The following is a 20,970-nucleotide window of genomic DNA, read 5'->3' on the forward strand; positions in this document are numbered from 1 at the left end:
GCTGCTCACAGACCCAGCCGGCGCGGTCACGTTTATTCCACGGTTTCATTAGAGAAGCCGGTGCCACAGCAGCGCAGCACATGTGCCCACACCACCCTGTCCCCTCTACTTCTGCCTCGTGCTTTCCCCTGGGGCCACCCTCCATGCTTGTGCCACGCACACCCACCAGCCCAATGGATTACACTGGTGACAGCCCATGGGCTCCTCTCGTTTGTGAGTGGCGGTTGCCGACCGTCTGTGTCTTCCTGACCTGCAGGAACAGCACCGTGGGCTGCTTAGGCAGGCCTCGCAGGCGTCCCGGCAAGGGCCAAGTGCGCCGTACCCAGCCCTCCAGCCAGGGGTGCCTGGGGCTTGTCGGTGGAGGGCCCTGCCCATCCAGCCCCCTTGCACCGCAGGTGCCCGGTGGTGTGAGGGTCAGAGCCTGGCTTCACTTTGTCTTTGCTGCACCCCGGCTCTTCCTGGAGCCCAGGTGGTGGCTGTGGAGCTGGGCAACCCTGGGTGGGGGAGGCAGGTATCGGCAGGGCCTTTCCATCTTGGGAGCCCTTTGAGGGACAGCGGTTCCTTGGGAAAGAGGTTCCTAGATGCACAGTTTGGAAATGGGGCGCCTCCTTGCTCCCACTAGCCCCAGCCAGCTGGCGAATCCCTGGGGCCCTTGGTGACATTCTGCTCAGGGGCTCGGCTGAGGAAAGGGCAGCTGGTGCTGGCAGAAGCTGGACGAGTGTCCCTCTCCCTGGGTGAAAAGACACCGGAGAGCATCCTGGCGAGTCTGGGGCCTGGCTGCCAGCGTGACCCGTGCAACATGAGTGTGGTTGGCGCCTTCCCCTCCAGCGCGGGCTTATTCAGAACCAGCTGTACACAGTCCATATATTTTCAGCTTGAGCTGGAGTCTTTGAATCATTTATCTTGGCAGCTCTTCTTGAAACTGGAGAAAGGTGCAAATTCATCTAGGTGCTGAGGAAGGAGCCTGGAAGAAAAAAGCGTCTGGTGGCTGCCGTGATGGGTGGCATGCCTAGAGATAGTGCTGGTGGCTCAGAGATCAAACAGCTGAGAAATGGTTTCCCAGGAAGAACTCAGGGAATTCTAAGTAGGTAATGAGTAGTGACTTTCTTTTGATTTACGGCAAGACTTGGCAATCAATCCATAATGCTTTGAAGAGGCAAGAAATGAATCTCCGAGAGGCTGCCGTCTGTATGCTTCGGACTGGCAGTCCTTCTTCGTGGGGGTGGGGAGCCGGGACCCCAGCCCGGGGTGGGCCGGTTGGGGGTCCACTTCACTTTTCTGCCCCCCAAATCCTGGCCCCTCGTGGCAAGCAGGCCGTGGCGCTATGGCTGGAGCTGGCTTGAGGGTGGTGTCCTCACGTCCATCCTCTGTCTGGCCTCCTCCTCCGAGCTCTTGGCTTTGACCCTGGTGGTACCCTGGTTCAGCCTTCAGGTCCTGGGTGATTCAAGCCCTGGTGGTTTGTGTCCACAGCCTCCCGCCGTCTGGGGACCCTTCTCATCCCTCTGGCCCCGAGGTGCCTGGTTTACTAGGGCTGCCATAACGAAGTACCGTGGATGGGGGGCTCAAGCATCAGAGATTTATTTTCTCCGAGTCCTAGAGGCTAGAAGTCCAAGGTCAAGGTGTTGGCAGGTTTGATTTCTTCTGAGGCCTCTCTCCTTGGCCAGCAGAAGGCTGCTTCCTGTGTCCTGGCGTGGCCTTGCCCCCGTGCAAGTGTCTTATGTTCGTTCCTCTTCTTACCAGGACGCCAGTCAGATTGGATTAGGCCCCACTAAAGACCTCAGTTTAACTTAGCCCTTTAAAGGCCCATCTCCCAGTATGGTCACTCTGACATTGCGGGGTTAGGACGTCAGCCTGTGAGGACTGGGGGGACATCGCTCAGCCTGTAACCGCCTTTGCTCTGGAGAAATCAGGCCTGGTTTCCTGTCTGCTGCTTCACTAGGTGACTCAGCAGTGCCCACGTTCAGAAGGGCTCAGGCTGGCCCAGGGGGGCTGGCCCAGGGGGGCTGGCGCTGGGGGGCTGGCCAAGGTCCCAGCCAACATTCCGGGGCGGGGGGGGGGGAGACAGACAAGCAGGAGAATTACAGGTGGTGATAAGTTGGAGTCCTGGGAAGAGCGAGGAGCTGCCATGGCCCAGCATGACCCTCAGGCTGAGGCTGAGGGGGGCAAGGAGCCAGCTGGCACTTGCCACATGGTGACAGGGCACAGTGGGTGGGGCCCAGCAGGTAAGAGGAGAGCTAGTGGCAGGACCGGGCCTCCAAGATGCCCCTCAGAGGTTTCTGTGAGTGGGGAGGGAGCTGGGAGTTGAGGCTGTGCCTTTGGGTGGTGAGTAGACAGTGGTGGCTGCAGAAGGGCCAGGCTGGGCCGGAGGCTTTGGGAGGAGAGGGCGGGTGGAAGGTGGGTTTGGAGCTGGAGCAGAGGACTCAGTAGTGGATCAGACATTGCGGTGAGGGGCGAGGAAGGATCCTGGGGGTGAGTCCCCCACTTCTCGCTTGGCCGCCTGGTGGTGTTGGGTCACACCGCGCAGGCCAAGTTTTCCTCCCACTGAGCTGCGTTGTCTGGTCCCTGTCCTGCCTCCCGTCAGTGCATTTCCTGCCTGAAGTGGGAGAGGCCCTGCCCTCGGGCTGTGCTTTCATGAGGTTTGGGAATTTGGACGGAGAGATCCCCAGGGCCTGGCGCTGCACTTTCAGCTGGGGCCAGGCTGTGTTTCATGCCCCAGCCTCCAGTGAGTGTGTGTGTTTGTGTGTGGTGAGCACACCCAGCTGAGCACGCACCCCACTCTGCTTGCTGGGGTCACAGCTGCGTGTGTGTGTGTGTGTGTGTGTGTGTGTGTGTGTGTGTACACACAGGCCTGGCCCTTATAGGTCCCCTTAGGCCCTGGGCAAGAAGCAGAGGAACCAGGGCAGGAGGTGAGCAGGTCTTATGACAACACTGGGACAGGTCTCCCAGGGACAGGGTACAACCCTGGGGTCTTAGAAATGACACGGGCGGACAGTGGTTTCCAGAAAGGATATGCGGAGGCCTGAGAAATTCTTGAGCCAGCATGTAAGACGTGAAACCTGTGAGGCCAGGGCAAGCCCCCCGAGTCAGACCCCTTCTCTTGCAGCCAGCCTTTGGCCAGATGTCCTGAGCCCACCGGGTGGCCCTGCTCCCGTGGAGCGTGGTTCTAGGGGAGCCCAGCGGTGGTGGTAGCCACAGCGCCATGGGCATTTCCTGAGGACTGCCCGCACACCAGCCCAGGCTGGGCCCTTGCCCCTCTGTGATCAGATGAGGGTACGGCCCATTTCGTCCTCACGGTCACCTTCTGAGTGTAGGGACGATGGTTGGTCCCTTCTCTAGGCCGGGAAAGTGAAGAACCAGGAGGCTAAGTGACTTGACAGTTATCACTGTACCGCAAAGGCCCAGTTGTCTTGTGGGGAGTGCTCTATATAAGTTACAGAGGACAAATAGCGTTGATGTTATGAATTCTGATGATGTATAAGCTAATTTGTCAGAATCGGGCAGTATCTGGCCAACTCTAGGTAGGGAAGAAGTTTCTGCCTCCTGGAGTGGAAGGAGCATGCCTAAGCAGGGGCAGGACCACCGCCTCCTGGTTCAGGGTCAGCCTCAGCCAGAAAGCCCAGGAGCCATCACCTGAGAGCCAGGGGATGGCCTCTGGAGGTTGCTGCAGCCTCTAGAACTGTGTGGCCCTTCAGAGATAACAGGGACTGGGCACGGGGAGAGGTGGGGTAGAGAGGGGACCGGGCATGGAGGGGTGGATGGAGGTCACCAGCAGGGACGGACAGTGTCGCAGGAGCCCGGGCCCAGCAGGTTGCAGGCTGGAGTCAGGGTGTTGGGAGAACAAGCTGTGCCCCAGGGCCTAGGGCGGCCTGGCCCAGAGCAGGTGTTCCCGAGGAAGAGAAGGAGCGGGGCTGGTTCCTCCTCTGGTGGTGGGGAAGGACGACTCCTCGCTCAACCCCTGGAGGATTCAGCATCCACCTGATGGGGGCCGAAGTCATGCGCATCAGAGCAAGGTCGCAGCCCCCCCAAACCTCACCCTGGGCTGTGCGCCCTTCCAGGCGGCCTCCCTTCCTGTGGATGTGGTCACCGGCCCTGGTGAGCCCGACGGCCCAGTGGTTATCAAGGAATCGGCTCGGCGCCCCTGCACTGGCAGATAAGGAGCGCGTGTTGGTGTTGCAACGTGCTGTGTGGCAATCGCTCCCAGGTGGTCCCAGGGCCAGACCAAGGCCAGCCTCACCAGAGAGGTGGTAAAGGGCAGGGCGGTCTTGTAGGCAGACTGAGATGCCGTCTCAGGAGGCCTGAGAAAGCCAGAGCAGATCTCTCTGGGCTTGATGGAGCCGGCATAAACTAGGCTCACTGTGCCTACGGGACCAGGAGTCTCCAGAGTCATTGCCAGATGTAGTAGGGGTGGCCGGGACTTGCTAGGAAGCACACGTGGGGTTGTCCGTTGCAGGGAGCTCTGAGTTGACCGTTCAGAGGGCTTGCCCACAGTACAGCAGAAGCTCTCTTGACCCTGTCACAGCCCTTGGCCTGGCAGGCTGCCACGTGCGCCACGCCGCCCCCCTCACTGCCGGTCCTTGGCAAGCAGGCCGCCTGTGGGCTGGCAGTGTTGGCTTATTCCCAGCCTGCTGTGCCAGTTCTTTGGATGATACACATTTATGGGGTAACTACAGGTGCCAGGCACTGTTCTAGGAGCAGGGAGAAGGAACAGAGGAGTCCTTGTCTGTGGAGCTAGAGGGGAGATGTACTTAAATAAGTAAACTGTGCGGCATCTCCGGTGGTAGCAAATACTAGGGGGAGAAAGTAAAACCAGGAGAGATAACAGAGGGAGTCCTGGGCATGATCTGCAGTTTTGAAGAGGGTGGCTTTGAAGGCCTTGCAAAGAGGTTGAATGAGCCCCAGAGGTTCTGGGGGGCTGAGCCCTGGGGTGTCAGGAGAGGAACTGCAGGAGAGGCCCGAGGGGCAGAGAAGAGGGGCCGGGGCTGGGTGTGGAGCAGAGGAGGGACTTGGCCTGGTAGGCGGTGAGACCTGGCTGCAGGGGGGCCGATGAGGAGGCCCTGAGTCGGGGAGAGGGGTAAAGGGGGGGCCAACTGGTGCCAGGGTGTCAGAATGTGGGAGGTGAGAACAGGTGAGCTCTGGGCATATCTTAGGCCAGGCCTGGTGAACCGGAGGCCCCACAGTTATCAGGGAATCCGCTCCAGACCCGGTGGAGCCAGCAGCGTTTGCTGGCAGATCAAGGGTGACTCCAGGGTTTTTGACTTGAGCACCTGGAAGGCTGGAGTTGCTACTCAGCAAGGTGGGGAAGACCGAAGGGTCCGACCACCTGCGCCTGGGGAAGGTGAGGCAGCAGAGGGAAGGACAGAGGGGCGGGGTGGGGGGCAAGGTCCATTTCCAGCCAGGGTCACCCGGCCGGGGACAGGGCCCAGTGGATGTCGTTTAGAGTCGTTATAAAGGGACCATCGCTATGCCTGACGAAAAGCCAACATAAAATCATTAAGGACATTTCTTGGAACCTCATCTTGTAAAATTTGGCATTTGCTCCGGGGAGTTGAGGGACGGATTCATCAAAGCCGGAGAGTGGCCGCACCTCAGAGGACGCGATGTGATTTATGATTTAGGCCCAGGGCCGGCTGCCGGTCGGGGGCGCCAGCCACCCTGCCCGAGGCTGCTGGTGGGCTCTGGGACAGCAGACAGCTGGGGAACCAGCTCTCTGGAGTGGCCATGTCCGGCCCAGGTCCCTTTGACCTGGGGCATGTTCTTCGCAGAGGAGGCTCCCAGGAAGCTAAAACCGTTGGCTGGGGTCCTGCAGCCGACCCAGCTGCTCAGGGAGGCCCAGTAGGCGCCCCAGCCTGCCCGTGCCTGGCCCCCAGGCCTTTGTGCGGGCCCCGCTTTGCCTGGGTTTGGCCCCTCGGGGAGAGGATTTGGGGGTCTGGTGCTGCTCCCCGTCCTGGCAAAGGTCGCCCAGCCCAGGGAGGTGCGGGGCCAGGAAGTGCAGGCCCCAGGTGTGGCCTCTGTGGGCTCTGGGTGCATGTGAGACATGCCAGTTATGGGGGCCCCGGCCATCGCATACTCCCCCCGCCGAGGCCATGACCAGACTGGAGCAGCCCCTCAAACCTCCACTCCAGGGCCCAAGGGCACACACGTCTGTATTCCTGCGAGGAAAACCATGCCACTGGCTTGTCCAGGAGGACAGATCCCCTTCTCCTGGGAAGCATTCCGCCTGTTTACTGTTAAAGGACGGGGAGAGGCCACCCTTCAGTCCCCAGGAGCTGCCGTTAGCTGAGGCTCCACAGTTCTGCTCCGAGGAGAGCAACCAGTCCGGGAAGAACATTCTCCTCCAGGACGGCTGCCCTGCTGGGGCCGGGCTGTCAGGGTGGTCGTGCCCTTGCACGTTAGAGGCTAAAGTGCCCTGCAGGTTCCATTTTTCTGACAACCCACAAAGTCAGACCAGTCTGGCCCAAGACAGGAAGCAGCCGGCTCTGTTGGTTGGGGCTCTGAGCCAGGGCACGATTGTAAGACGGGCACTGTTTCTCCTGCCCAACAGGCACAGCGTTGGGGTGCAGCGTCCCTGCCGCTGGGACGATTCTCCAGGGCCAGGGAGCACATGGGTCTGCGTACCCGGTGCTCAGCTGAGTGTCTGTGCCAGAAACCCGGTGCCCGGGGGCCACCCTCTGAGGTCCCACCCAGTTCCTCAGTGCCTCCTGGAGTCTCGCTGGTCCGTGATGTGCTTGGGGCTAACATCTGGGCAGTGAGTGGTCCAGCCAGCAGGACTTGGAGGATCACCCACTACGTCAGTGCACTTCCATCCTCATATTTCACGCCAAGAGGCATCACTGCGTTCTTCCTCCTGCATTTCTCTGCCCCTTTCATTAGCTGAGGTGGGACTTGGTTGTCTGGGGGAGAGCCTGGGTACCAGACTCCTGTCTTACCGAGGGTTTGGAACCATGATGAGGCGACGTGGCAGGAAATGGCGAGGGACACCCAGGAGACAGGCCTGCTCTCTGCATTGTCCTCGTGCCTCCAGAAACCACCGTCCACGACCCCCTTGACATCCCCCCGCCCCCACCGCCCGTGTCTCTGCTTGCTCACCTGTAGCGGGCAGTTTGGTTGGATTTATTCCGATGGGCTCTATGCACTTAGCAGTTGAGAAAGAGATTTGTCATTTTGCTATACGGCATCACACACGCCGTGACCTAAACGACTGTGACAACGAAGAGTTCAACCACAGTGTAAAATTTCAGCGTTATTTATGACACCGAGAGGTCCGGTGCCTGCAGTGTCTCCTTAATCCAGGCTAAATCTGGAGCCCTGTCTCCCAGGCCTGCCGTGCGTCTCCAGTGGCTATTAATAAGTGCTCCTCCAGGCGCCCGGTTTGCTGACAAAAAAAAAAAAAAAAAAAATCCATCTGAAGGTTTTGCATCTCACGTGGCTGTTAAAAATTGATGTTTCTTTATTGATGTTAACTGGTTCCTGCCAAATACTTGGGGACAAATAAAAGTGGCTGCACTTGGAGACAAGCAGAGAAGCATTTGTTCCTGAAATTGCTGGCCAATTGATGCTGGTACTTAAACAAGCTATCACTGAAAGGAATCGTGGAAGAAAGAGGTAGCCTGTGCTGAGAAGTTAATGTTCAGAGTGGCTGGGCCACGAGTGGGCGGCAGGAGGGTGTTTTCTTGCCCTCGACTCCCGGGCCACACCCTGGGGATCCCCACTCCCTTGGCTCCCTCTGCAGCCCCCCTCTCTCCCCCTGCCAAGCCCCGGCTGCCTCCTCAGACCCTGCTGCTGTTCTGCTCACATGCCCTGCCCCTCCGGGCCTACGTCCAGATTTCCCACTCGCCCTCGGCCGCAGGCCCCCTCCTCCAGGGAGTCTTCCGGTGAGCTCCGTCCCTGTGGCTGTGCTCTCCTGGCTCGGCACGTGGCTTCTGCTGTGTTCAGCTTCATTCGGGGAATGTCTGTCTCTGTGTGGATTGAGGGCCTCGGGCTGCCCCCGCTCACCCCGCCGTCCGAGCGCCTCATGGCAGGTGCATAGCAGGTGTGTGATGGCATCGCCGGCAGACCTGAGGAATAAGCCCGAGAGCCGGGCGTGACAGGTGGATCTCTCCAGGCGGCGTCCCTTCCTGCCCCCTCCCCACCTGTGCCCACCGAGACGCAGGGCTGGGGCGACAGGCAGGCGCTCCCGGGGACCCAGGCCCAGTTCCGGCCCGCCGCCATGTGGAGTAATTACTTTAGACCAGCAACAAGTGTGGAAGACCAAGGAGGCAATGCCATTGATTTTTCCATAAAGACGCAATTTGTAGTGAGTGAGAGAGCCTTCCTGGGAACACCTCAGGCATCTTCACGGGCGGCCCCGGGGGGAATGAGGGGAGTCTGCGGCAGCCCAGAGGCCTCCCAGGGACACTGGGCCCGCGGCCACAGCAGGGGCGGGGGTCTCCTCAGCCCTCCACCCGCCGGAGCTCTTGATCGTGTGGAGCAGGAGCATCCTGTCCTGGGCCAGCCCTCAAAGCCAGGCACGGGGATCCCTTCCCTACCCACCCCCACTGGAGCCCAGATTGTGCCCTGCGCTTTCTCCCCCACCTCCCCTAGGCCAGAGCAGCCCCCTGAAACCAGGCTGGGGCCAGCAAGTCAGGGGGAGCTCTGGGCCGCTTGGACCGCAGGCTCTTCCTCTCCTCCCCCAGATCCCCCCGCCTTTCTTCTTCCTCACTGCTTCCCCTCCACACCTGCCTCCCCCGACGTTTGTTGAAGGAACCGTCAGTGCCAGGCACCAGGCAGGCCTCGGAACGCGGAGAGCCTGGAAGGGACGCCTCTGTGCCACCTGGCCTCAGAGGAGCACGAGCACCTCAGTGTGGGGCTGGAGCCAGAGCCCAAGTGGGGGACGCCATGGGAGTGTGGTGGGGGGGACCACGGCAGTCCTCTGCTTGCAGCCCTTGGAGACTCTGACCCCCAGGACACTTAGGTGACAACATCCAGGCAAAGCACGGTCGGCGTTCCCCATTTCACAGGGGTGGGAGCTGAGGCCAGAGAGGAGCCCTCCCACCAGGGCGCCCTGTGCCCGGAGCTAAAGAAGGGGGTGGGTTCTGGGGGGCCTTTGTCCTCTAGCCAGACCCAGGCCCCAGCTGTTCTTTGTTCTGGGCTGCGGTGCCCTGCCTCCAGACCACCTGTCTGTTCTGAGAGGCTTGGGCAGCAGGAAGTGACAGGGGAGGGTGACCTGGTGAGTCACCCGCCCCAGGGCCTCAGCTTAGCTTCCAGATTCTGTTTTCCATCACATTAATTGCATTTATTATTCATAAACTTCTAAAACTGGCTTCTGGGGCCTCAATTTTCCGAGCCCCCTGGGCTGTCACAGCTGAGGCTCCTCTGTGTCGGGCTCACCAGGGGTCCCCTATGGCTTTGAGTGCGGATCAGACGCTGGCTTAGCCGAGGGCCCTTTGAATTTGGAAATGAAAACAAAGGATCCTCAGCTTGGTGGCTTTACTGGGACAGTCCTGGGAGGCTGGGCCTCTTCTCTCTTCTGCCTGGAAGTGCCGGGTGGACAAGGGAGCCGTCACCTCAACTGCCCGCTTGGCTTCCCCCAGTGCCGGGGGCTGTCTGCCACCCCCTTTGTCCCAGCCCATCCCTGAGCATCCCTGTCCCTCCTGGTGCCGTGGGGCCCCCATCCCGTGGGGGCCCCCATCCGCCCCTTCTCTCCGTGGTCCTTAGATTCCAGTCCTCCACTGGAAGCAGGGAGGACAGGCCCGAGGACAACTGGGCCTCACTCATCACTGGCTGGACGTCGCCCTGCCCTTCTTGGCCCCTTTCTGGCCCTGGCCCTGTGGCCCAGCTCAGCTCAGGAACTCCCAAAGGGCATGACCTTTCCCAGCCACTTCTGGGTGCCCCCCCTGCCCCCCATGCTGGCCTGGGCAGCTTCCTTCCCTAGCTGAACTGGTTTGTGTTTTTCACTCCCCCTTCCCCGTTCCTGACCGAGTTTTTGCTCCTGCTGAGAGGTCTACTTGCAGAGAGACCAGCTCGGCTCCAGCTCAGAGGGGGCATCAGAAGCCACCTGCCTGCCACTCTCAGAGATGTGTGATCCTGCCCTGAGGCCAAGGGAGGGCCGTGGGCACTGTTGCCCCACAGGAAAGGTCTGACTTCAAGAGAAGGCTGTTTCTGCCTCCTTTGCCCGACGTGGCCGAGGGAGGCAGGAGGGTCCCAGCAGCTCCCAGGCCTGGCGAGGCGCCCTGATGCCTCACACTCAGGTTCACGCCTCTGCTTCCTGCAGGCATGGGCTTGAAGCTTTCTTCCCTGTCAGGCAAAAAAACAGCAAACATAAAAAACAGACACTGGAACAATCGCTGGAAGACGGCTTGCTGAGCCCTCCATACCCGGCGACCAACAGTTCCACTTGGCACCCAGCGGAAGACGTGCACAAGAACGTTCTGTGCATGGACTGGGGTGCTCTAAAACTGGGGAACCCAAAGCCCCCCGTAGAGATGGGTAAACCGACGACTAGACTGAGTGCCGTTGAGTGGTGTGGACAAATGGGTTGTTGCTGCACGTGAGAACACAGGCGGACGACTAGACTCAAGGGCCTGTGCGGTATTATCCTCCCACGGGTATTATCCTCCCACGTTTCATGAAGCTCTCCGACAGGCAAGCCTGTAGCGATGGGGGAGCAGAGGCCAGGGGGAGAGACGAGGGTGGCACCTGCCAGACTGGAAAGGTTCTGGATCTTGATCAAAGGGATCCATTCTTGAAACTTCATCAGTCTGGACACCGAACACGTGTGTACTTTACCGTGTATGTTAATATTTCAGCAAATAGGTTTACCCGGCAAGCAAAAAAGCAGACCTACAAAGCAGGGCTACTGCAGTGACAGCCTGGGCAGGACGGCTGCTGTCTCTTAGCACGAGTGATCCTCGAATTTTCCAAATTTATAGGCCTCTTGAGAGCTACAGGCTGACACGGTAAAATGACCATTTGTGTGCTTTCAGAATTATTCTGTTGGCCAGTGACAGAAAGAAAATGAAAAGTTAAATGCAATTTAGGGAAGCACTACCCGGGCTGTCTGTTAAGGCCGGGACCTGAATATCAAGTCTATTAGAAGCAATTATAAAAGGGACCGCGTCTCTTAATGTTTCTCATTTGACGGGAAGGTTTTTTAAATATGGGGCATTAGTTAATAAAAAGTCCCTAGAAGCCTATTGTAATATATTACCTAATTCCTAACAGTTCGTAGTCACTGAAATAGGTAAAAAGGGAATGTGGAATTAATATATAGTTATTATTAAAATTGCCTTATAAATTAGTTAAGTCCCCGGGAGGTGCAGAACGGGCATCATTATTCTAAGGCAGTCTCAAGGGCCTTGGTGCATCCTGTGTTTGCTCCGTGGGAATGCCCCCCCGAGTAGGGAGGGGAGAGCGCTGGCTCTGTAGTTTAAGGATAAAACACCTGCTCACACTGAAAGAAGTGACAACTAGCAACCAGACTATAGAAATTCCATAAAGAACTCTCCTTCCCTAGTTACTGAAGTTTCTGGGCAGGCTGGCGCTTTGAGGCATCGCCGAGCTTGTTCTCTGCCCAAGGCGAGGAAGGCCAGGAAAGGCAGCGGACTGTCCTGGGCTACAAGTGTTTGTGTAGCTCCTGGCGCCCTGGGGACCCCCGGTCGTCCCAGAACTAGGTGGGCGGAAAGAACTCCCTTGAACCGTCGGCCCCCGCGACACCGTGCTGCAGGGCCTGGGGGGCTGACACCGTGCACCAGCGCCGCTGCAGGCCAGTGCGGTGGGCGGTGGGCACCCAGGTGCCCCCGAAGGTGAGGGCCTGGGCCTCGGGCAGCGTCAGGGCCGCTGTCTCCAGGCTGCTTGTGCTGGGAGCCCCGGCTTCCCGCCCCTGCCCCTGCCCCTGCCGTGCAGCAGTGCATCTCGCTGGGGGGCCCAGAAGCTGCAAACCGAAGTCCCCTCAGATCCGAGCTGTGTGCTGAATCGGAGTTCTTTCCTGGCATCTGGCGAACCTCGTGTCGTCTACGGTCTAGGTGATGTGCCCTGTGCAGATTTGCTGCATCCGTTTCCGGTGGCAGGCTTGCTTCTGCCGAGCAGACCGGGCCCCTGGGCAGAGAAGCTTCCTTCTGTTCCTGGGGGGGCATAGAGAGCACCAGAGGCTGGTCGCCTTCGTTCCCTCCTTGCAGGCTGTTTGGCCCCATCCTGTCTCTTGCTCCCTACACTCCAGTGGAAGCCCAGGCCGGTGGTGTTTCCCCGAGGGGCGGGCGGTCTGCTGAGGGCAGCGGCCGGCCGTGGTGCGGTGCGGGGAGGGGGGCTGTTCACCCAGGCCCTGGCATCCCCGGTGCCCCTGCAGGACGCGTATCTCTTTCGGCAGACAGGGGGGTCTCCTCGCAATCTGACTCCAGAGAAGGAAGTCAAGTGGGCCTTTGAAGCAGGGCTGAGCTGGCGTTGGGGTGTCTTGGATCCACACCCCGCACCAAGGAGCCTTGCCTACCCAGCTGCGGTCCCGCCAACCAGACTCAAGGCTGCTGCAGGCGGGGTGCACGGGCGACCCCTTGTGGCAGCTTCGTGGAGTCGTCCCGGATCACCGTGGTGTGGGTTGTGTCCCCTGGACCCAGCGTCCTAAAAGGCCTTTGGGGGCGGGGGAGGGGGAGTGAGTGCAGTGGGGGGCAAGACTGGTGCAGGGCAGCTGGTCTTTCCTCTCTTCCAAAAAACATTTTCAAAATGAAACAGCTTTTTCTGATAAAAAGATACTACGTGTTCCAACAGGAAATTCGGGCAGCACAGAACATTATAAACCAGGTATAAAAAACCCCCGGTGATACAGAGGTTCACTAACCCCCATTGCTGTGGCAGACGTGCTCCGGTCTCTCCAGGGGCGCAGACAGACGGACTTTGATCTGCTGGGATCACACTAGGCTGACTTTGTTCCTCCTCCGGTGTCAAGTGGACAGGTCTTCTGTCTCTGAGCTAGGGCTACACACTGCGGCTGTGGGGCCCCCCCATAATCCGCTCACGCCCGTCCCATCATGAGCAGCATCGCAGTGACCCACCTTACCCTTCCATCCCTTGAGTGTGTAACTGGTAATCTCTTTGGGGTAAATTCCTGCAAATGGAATTGCTGGAGGATATTGTGATGCACAAAGCTGACCTGCCCTCTAGAACGCTCTCTCCCTCATAGCTGTCCATGATGTTTGCGTCCACTGAGGACACACTACGTGCTTCCTAGGAATTTTCTCATTTAATACCTATGAGGTGAAGGGTGGCACCCTTTGCACTTCATAGGACCCATAAAGGCTTTCAGAAACTGGCCTGTGATCCCACAGCAGACAGATGGGCCTTGGAGGAGCCAGGCAGCCTCGAGAACCCGTGCTGTCTGCCACTGAGCTGGGCGCGCACACACAGGTGCACACACCCATGAGTGCCTGTCCCCACCCGGGCCCCAGAGTTGACTATGTTGCCTTTATCATTTTTGATCTTTACCAACTGATAAGGGAAAAGTAATAACCTTTATTTGCACTACTTTGATTACTGGTGAGGTTGAAGTTCTCTTGCCGGTGCTTCTCTGGCATTTGCCTTTGTGGCTTGTCTGTCCTTGGCTGGGACATCCGTGGTCAATCTGCTGATCTCCGAGAGCATTTCGTACTAGGGCTCTCCATGTTACTGTTCTGTTTGTCAAAACATTCTTCTCAGTTTGATGCACACTTTAAAGTGTCAAGTTCATCCTTCCCTGTACAGCTGATGCCTTTTGCATACTCACCTAGGGCACTTCTGCTGCTTCAAGACAGTTCAACTGCTTGCTCTGTCTTCTTTTATCTTTATGATTTTCTTTAAAAAATGTTCTGTACAGTTATGAAATATTTCCCCATCGGTATATATAGTGTGACAAATCCACATATCCATATGGTTTTGTTTTTTACGTTTAGCATTTTGGTTTCCCTAAAATGCATTTATGAGTGATGAGTAAGCACAGACACTGGCCTCTTTGCCTCCCATGGAATGACGCATTGACCCACCGTCTTTAGAATCACATCTTTACCTCCCTGACTTAAAATTTCTACTTTTACCACATTCTAAACTCCTCTGTGTGTCAGCATAGGATAGCCATTGCTGCACTAACAACAAAAACCAAAATATCAGTGGCTGAGCACAGTGGATGTTCATTTCTGGCCCAGGTTGTGGTCTGAGGCTGGCCCCATGGCTGTCCTCCTCCTCCAGTGTCGGGGCTGCTTCTGCCGCCTGACGCCTCTGTCCCCGTTGAGAGGGGAGGGAGAAAGCGGGGAGAGCTCACATTCACTCTTAAAAGCATTGCCTGGAAGCGGCACACGTCACTTCTGCTAATACTCCCTTTGTCGAGAGCCAGTCCCACGGTCCCACTGACTACAGGGAGACAGGTGAGCACACAGCCAGGTCTCCACCCAGGGCGCCTCCAGGGCAGCTGGAGGTAAGGCCACGTGTATTTGTGTGTGTTCTGTTTGGAACATTGGGCGTGTTCAGGCCAACCGTCCCTGCCACCTGTTATCCTTTCCTCAGATGTTTACTGAGGACCTACTGTGTGCTCATCACTGTACCCAGCTTTGGGTACAGGGTGCCTTGGGCCTGTGTCTACGACTTCCCTTCGAGTCCAGTAGGGAAAAAGGGCACAGCCATGTGCAAGAGTAATAGCCATGAAGGGTGTGTGTGTTAGGGGGGCAAGAGGGAGGAGAGAGGAAAGGGCTCACCTAGGAAGGACTTTTGATGGTGAGAGAGAGGGGAGGCCACTGAGAGCCTCCTGTAGCCACCACCTCCGGGGTGGGCAGGTAGGCCATGAGGGGACCTGGTTCAAGGCCAGCAGAGCAGCCAGGTGGACTCGAGGGAGCACCGAGGAGGGTCTGCAGCAGCCCTGGTGCAAGGGGAGCCCACGGGTGCTGGCAGTGAGGGCAGGGCCTGAAACAGCGCCGGGGGCACCCAGCATGGCAGACGGGGAAGCGCACCTTCACAGGTGACCCCCTCTGCCCCCCACCTGCAGGTTCTCATCGCCCCTGTAAGCTTTCTGAATTTTGATGGGTGGTTTGGTTGTTTGCGTGGGTCACCCGGGTGAGGTGCTTCGCAGCATGCACAGGGAGGGGATGGAGAAGCCACGGGACTTTTCTGCCTCGGGGCTGGACAGGAGAAGGGGACACCCAGACCCTTACCACCCAGCCGGTGCTTCTGCCTGGGAGCGTGACTCTTACAGCCGGGAGCCAGGAGAGCACTTCCAGGCCAGGCAGTTCACCAGAAATAGATCGCCGTCTGCCAGGAAGAGGGCAAAGACTACCTTTGTTCCACAGCTCTTTGCAACAGGACTTCACACACGGAAAAATTCCTGCTAGTTGTCTGCTGGCTTTGGTTAGCAGTATTAGTACCATAAAGAAAGAATATTTAACTTTGCATCAGTAGGCGAAGAATAATTAAAATGTAATTAAAAGCATGAATTCTTCTAATTATTGGCCTCATATAATGTGTATTTAAAAACAAGGCATCTGTTAAAGCTTTCTTTTGAATCTATCCAGAAACCAAGAGAGGGTAGCACTTTAATTAAAAATGGATTATTCCAAAAACCGTTTAATCACCCTGTCATCACAGGACTTAGACCTTATTAATTAGCTATTGCTAAATAGGTTTAAGTTACCAAAAATTGTAATTCATGGGGGTGGGAGGAGTACTTTTAGGAACTGCCCTGTATCTGTAGGAAGTCAGCAGGGGAAAGGCTCAGAGTAGGAGAGTGAGTTCTTAAATCGCCTCATGTGGTCCCTGCGAACCCAGGACGGACATCCTGCAACGGGTTAAGGAGCGCCTGTGACTGTCCCCCAGCCACCTCCTACCTGGGTGGCCCGAGCCAGCGCCGAGGCCCCAGGGACCCTGGAAAGTGGAGCCCACTGCCCCGTGGTCACCCCACCCCTGCCCCATACCTGGAGAGCCCCCCTACTGGCAGCGCCTCCTCTTTTCAGGGCTGATCTTGCTACAGGGGCAGCGTGGGTGCTTTCCCCATTTATCATCTTAAGTGGATGAAGACTTTCAAAGTGATGAATAGCATTGCTGTTGTCCTTCAGCCAAGTGTGTCTAAAATAACGTTTGGAGTTGTGAGCGGGGACGCGAAGGCTCGTTAGGAGAGGTCTTTGGCAGCCCACGTTAAGTAGCCAATATGCTGCCATAAAATGCAAGGACGTGCAGGGTGGAAAGGGCTGTTTCCATCAAGGGCCCGCCCAGGCCTGCTGAACGGGGTCTGGGCCTCCCTTCTGTTACTGGTTGTCCTTCGAGTGGGCTTTGTGGCTCCCGGGGAGCCAAGAGGACACATTGTGTCTTAGGTACCTGGGGTGGTGCTCACCTGGTGAGGCAGCCGTGGTTCTTGCTTCTTGTCGGTGGCTGGGATCCTGGGCTGCAGTGACACAGCTCCCCTGGGTCCTCCAGCCTGGCGGTGGCCCCGGCCTCTGGCTGCACACTGACCACCCCCCAGACACACACCCCTGGTGACTGGTTCCCTATATTCCATGTCCTCTGCTTAAAATACCTAGAATGGTTTGCATGTATGCATCTGGGCCCGACTGGTGTCAGAGCCTTGAGCAGAGGGCAGTTGGGAGGGAAGATGTGGACGTGAGACCTGGAAGGTGACTCGGTCAGAAGAGGGGAGCCCCATTGGGCTGGCCAGAGCTGGAGCCGGGATGGGGAGAGCCAGCCAGTACTTCAGACCGCCACTTGAGAGAGGCATTGACATAAAACGGTGCTTTCCAGAGAAAGTTATATCTGAAACAGCCAATTTGTGAAATACTTTAAGGTTAGGAGGCCGAGAAAGAAATTTGTTGTTTGGAAACAGAGTAGCACTGGGCTCTGTAGAAACAAGACAGACACCCTAGAGGAGTTCAAAAAGCGTAGCCCTCTCTTCCTCTAGAAGGGGTGACGGGGGACCCTGCCCCGACTGCACCGACTGGAATCCAGGACCCTCATCCTCTGCAGGTTGGTGTTCAGGAAGCACCCTTGTGGTGGAAGGTTCCAAGCTTTGCTTGTGGGGAAAATTTGAGGAGTGGGGCCTCGGAGGACACCCCAGGCGGGGTGGGGTGGCCATAGGCACCCGAGGTGCTCTACACCCATGGTCCCGTGTGGGCATGTGAGAGAATCCTTGCCCTCAACAAGCTCCGTCTAAGTGACCTGGCTCTACGATGCGCTATTAAACAAAGGAAGATGGAAACGTTGCCAAGTAAGGCTCCAGCCAGGATTCAGGCCAAAGGGAAGCCCTTCCTCGTCTCCACTCGGTGGCAGAGCCAGAGCGGCGTGGCAAGAACTTGGCACCTGCTTGTCCGAGGCCCTTAGCGGCCAGATTTGCTGGAGGTGGCATTGTTCCCCCGAGACCCCTCGGCACTCCAGCTGCCAAGGACGGAGGGGCCCCTTTGGCCTGTGCCCTGAGGGTCCGTCCACACTGGCCCGGCGTCCAAGGCCGCTGAGCCAGGGCCAGGAACAGCGGCGGGAGGGTCGCACGTACAGGACGGAGTCTGGGTTCTGTTTAAGCCCCTCCCACCAGCTGCTTTCCATAGACAGGCAGGTGCTCTCTGGAGGCAGGGAGCTTCTGGACCAGTGTACTCCACCTAGAGCTGAAAACAGGTTTTCCTCCGGCGAAGCCTCAGAGCAGAATCAGCTAGCACCAGTCACGTGACACCCTCACACCCTCTGCCAAACCCTCGTCCCACTTGTAGTATCATTTGCTTAATAGTTTCTTTACTTTTTTCCCCCCTTAAACATCCTTTAAAAGAAAGCTTGAGATCCCTGTCGTGAATGAAACTCAGTATAATTTGCTGCAAATGGAATGGAACACTTTAAAATAAATACCTAATGCATAAAAGATGTTTATCAGTGTACCCCATAATGTCATCTCGTGGACTTCCATCATGCCTTGGGAACTAGCTGAAGGAGAGCCCCCACTCCTGTAGCTCTTCCAGAAGGCTCCCCACATGACGATTTACTTCTCCTGCACTTTCCTGGGAAGGGGAAGAAGGGGTGCAGGCCTCCCTGGGAGGGAAAGTAGCCTCTGGATTGTGTCGAACAAGAATCATCTCCCTCCGCTCCTCCCTGGTCATACGTTGATCCTCCATGGGTGATTCCTAGGGTGACCTGGTGCATTTTTAAAAGGTGAGTGGGGGACGCAGTTCAGTTTGGGGCCAAGAAGGCTATGACCACTGACATCAGCCCATTTGGGGCTGGTGAGATTGGGTCAGATGTGAGCAGATGTTGATCCTGGATTAAGGCACGTTGTTGGCAGCGGCACCTGTGTTTGCACAGCTCCTCCAGAGCCTCCCAAAGCTGGGGCCCTGTCACTCCTTCAAGAGTGTCAGCCCCCAAGGGGTCTGGATTCACAGACCTAGAATTTTCCACTTGAGCCGCGTGCTGCAGGCTCCGGGGTTTGTCTTCCTGCATATTGTCATCATTCTGGGCACCAGGCAGTCCCGTCCTAGTCCGTGGCTCCTGCCCCTGCTGCCCTGCCCTTCTTCCAGGGAATCCGCAAAGGAGGTCCTGCGGAGGGTCAGAATGGGCCAGCTGCTTGCTGCCTCGATGGTGGTCGGAACCACTAGCTGGTGTCCATCATATATAAATCCCAGAAAGATCAATAAGAGAAAGATGAACACTCATTTTTCTAAAAAAGGAACAAGCCACTCAGAAAGGAAGAAACATGAGGACATAAACATGTAAACTTGCCAGTTAATCCGTGAAACAAGAAAATACTGCTGTGATTTGCCTACCAGACAGGCCCCATGATGCACTGCTCAGGACTCTGAGAATCCTTATGAACCTTTTTTGGGGTCTGTTTGGCAGAACAGGCCCTGAGACTCAAAACGTGCACATGTAATTCTCCTTCTAGGAATTTAGTCCAAAGACAGGGAAAGGCATATGGCCACGGGTGTCCATCGTAACATGGAGGTGGAAGCAACCTAGATATCCAACAGCGCGAAATTGGTGAAGTAAATTATAGGCTGTGGTCCTGCCCACACAACCATTTACTATTCAGTCACTCAACAGAAATGTACTGAGAGGCGTCGGTGGGCCAGGCACTATTCTGGGCCCTGGGGACACTGGAGTGAGCAAAATAGACAAACCCCCAGCCTAATGGAGATGAGATAGGGTGGGTGGATAGATGGATGAAAGTCATATAGGGAGGGCTCTATCCAGGGAGCTCGGGACAGGGTCCCTGAGAAGGGGGTGTTGGAGGAGAGTCCTGAGGGAGAGAGCAAGCTACGGATCTCTGGGACAGACATTCCAGGCGGAGAGAATGGGGCTCCTCTGGTGGCCCTGTGGTGGGAGCTCGCCCAGCGTTCCCCGGAGCAGCAGGGAGGCAGTTGGAGAAGACGAGAGGAGGCAGGGAAATGGGGTGGGGGGGGGAGGTTGGCACACGCTACTCCCAGGAAGCCAGGACTCTGTGATCCTTCTTAGATCATAAAAGGAGCCCTCTGTAGGGGATGAGGGCCGAAGCGATGTCCCCATCGACCTGCAAGAGAAGAAGGTGGCCTGCACCAGGGTGAGGGGAAAGTAGATTCTGGACAGAGTGGCAGCTGGAAGAATAACCATAGTCTAGACGTGTAGACGTGTGTCTATAGAAATGCTGTTGCTTTAGCGAGAACCTTCCCTAAAATGTGCCAGCCCCGGTCCAGGACTGGGCGGGGGTGGGGGGGAGGGCACTTCTCAGCTCACTTGGGACCCCTGCACAGGTGCGAAGTGGGAGGAGTTACAGGCCAGGGAATAAGCTGATAAGCTGCCTGGGAAGACTGGCCTTACCTGCTGCAGCCAAACCGATGCAAAATCCAGTGACACAGCACTTCAGCCCCCGGAGCGTGCTCAGCGGAGGTGCGTGCACGCCGCCCCCGAAGCCCCGACGGCAGGGTCCGCGGCAGCTCTGTGGGCGACAGCTGCCGTCCGGAAACGGCCGGGACGCTCAGCAGCAGGAGAGCGAGCCAGGGGGACGCTGCCAACCAAGAGAACGAGCAAGGACAGCTCCCCGCCCCCCGGGTGGGCCTCGTGGGCGCCAGCGGCAGAGGAAGCCGGACAGGGAGGGCGTGTGGTTTGGTTCCGTTTACGTAGAGGTCACAAGGAGGCAGAAGTACCATGGGGTGTTGGAAGCCAGGCCGCCCGCAGGCGGGAGGCTGCCTGGGAGGGACCCCGGGTGCTGGGTGCCGGGTGCAGGGTGCCGGGCGCGGGGTGCCGGGCGTGGGGCGTGCTCACCGGGACAGGCCACTGTGCTGGGGCCCTGCGACTGTAGTCAGATCTCGGTCAGAAAGCGGCTTAGAAAAAGGTCTTGTTATTTTAATAGACAGCTAATTACTGCTTTTAAAAACCTGTGTTTATGCATTTTAAAAACGTGCCTGGAAAGATGTTCAGCAACATACTTGATAGAGGTTATCTCGGGGGAATAAGATTATGGGTGAGGTTTTTGGGTTTTTTTCCCCCCTTTGTGTAGAGAATTTCTGAAATCTTTTCCACGTATATATGCTCTGTGCTTATTAGCAGTCTGGCGCGGCCAGGGCTTTATCCGGTAACTGATACTGAAGAACTCAGAAATTCAACGTAATCAAGCATGTCAAGAATAAAGAGGAATATTTGTTAATTGAATGTCACGTTATGTCCTCAGTTATGCTTAATACAAGATAGGCAATTTAGAATTCCCAATTATCCAATTAAAATGCTAATTATCTCGTACCTCGATAATGCTGCTCTTGGGGAGAGAGTGAGTGGCTTCTCTCTGGTGCTCCCCGCCCTCCTGCCGTGACCCTGTCTCTGCTGCTGCCCTTGCCTCTGGTTGGCGGGTTCTCCCCCCAACCCTGCGGGGCCTCTGCGTTCCACGGGCCCGCCCGGGGCCCCATCCCGGCATGGCCCGCGTGGCCTGGGATGGGGCACGGTTGCCGTGCACAGCTGTGAGGCCCTGGCACTGGCAGGTGTGTAACACGCTCCATCCACCACTAGCGTTCACAGAACACGACACCTTGCCCTGCGAGGCAGGTGCTGTCC

At 57.3% G+C, this 20,970-nt stretch overlaps 1 protein-coding gene across 2 annotated transcripts in view; it reads left to right on the top strand.

The window, feature by feature from the left end:
* Positions 1–20,970, top strand: part of PEPD (peptidase D) — a 109,238-nt gene that overhangs the window by 60,644 nt on the left and 27,624 nt on the right. The gene's annotated exons all lie outside the window — the stretch shown is intronic.

The sequence above is a fragment of the Canis lupus genome, chromosome 1 (genome assembly GCF_048164855.1).
Source record: "Canis lupus baileyi chromosome 1, mCanLup2.hap1, whole genome shotgun sequence".
NCBI classification, from domain to species: Eukaryota; Metazoa; Chordata; class Mammalia; order Carnivora; family Canidae; genus Canis; species Canis lupus.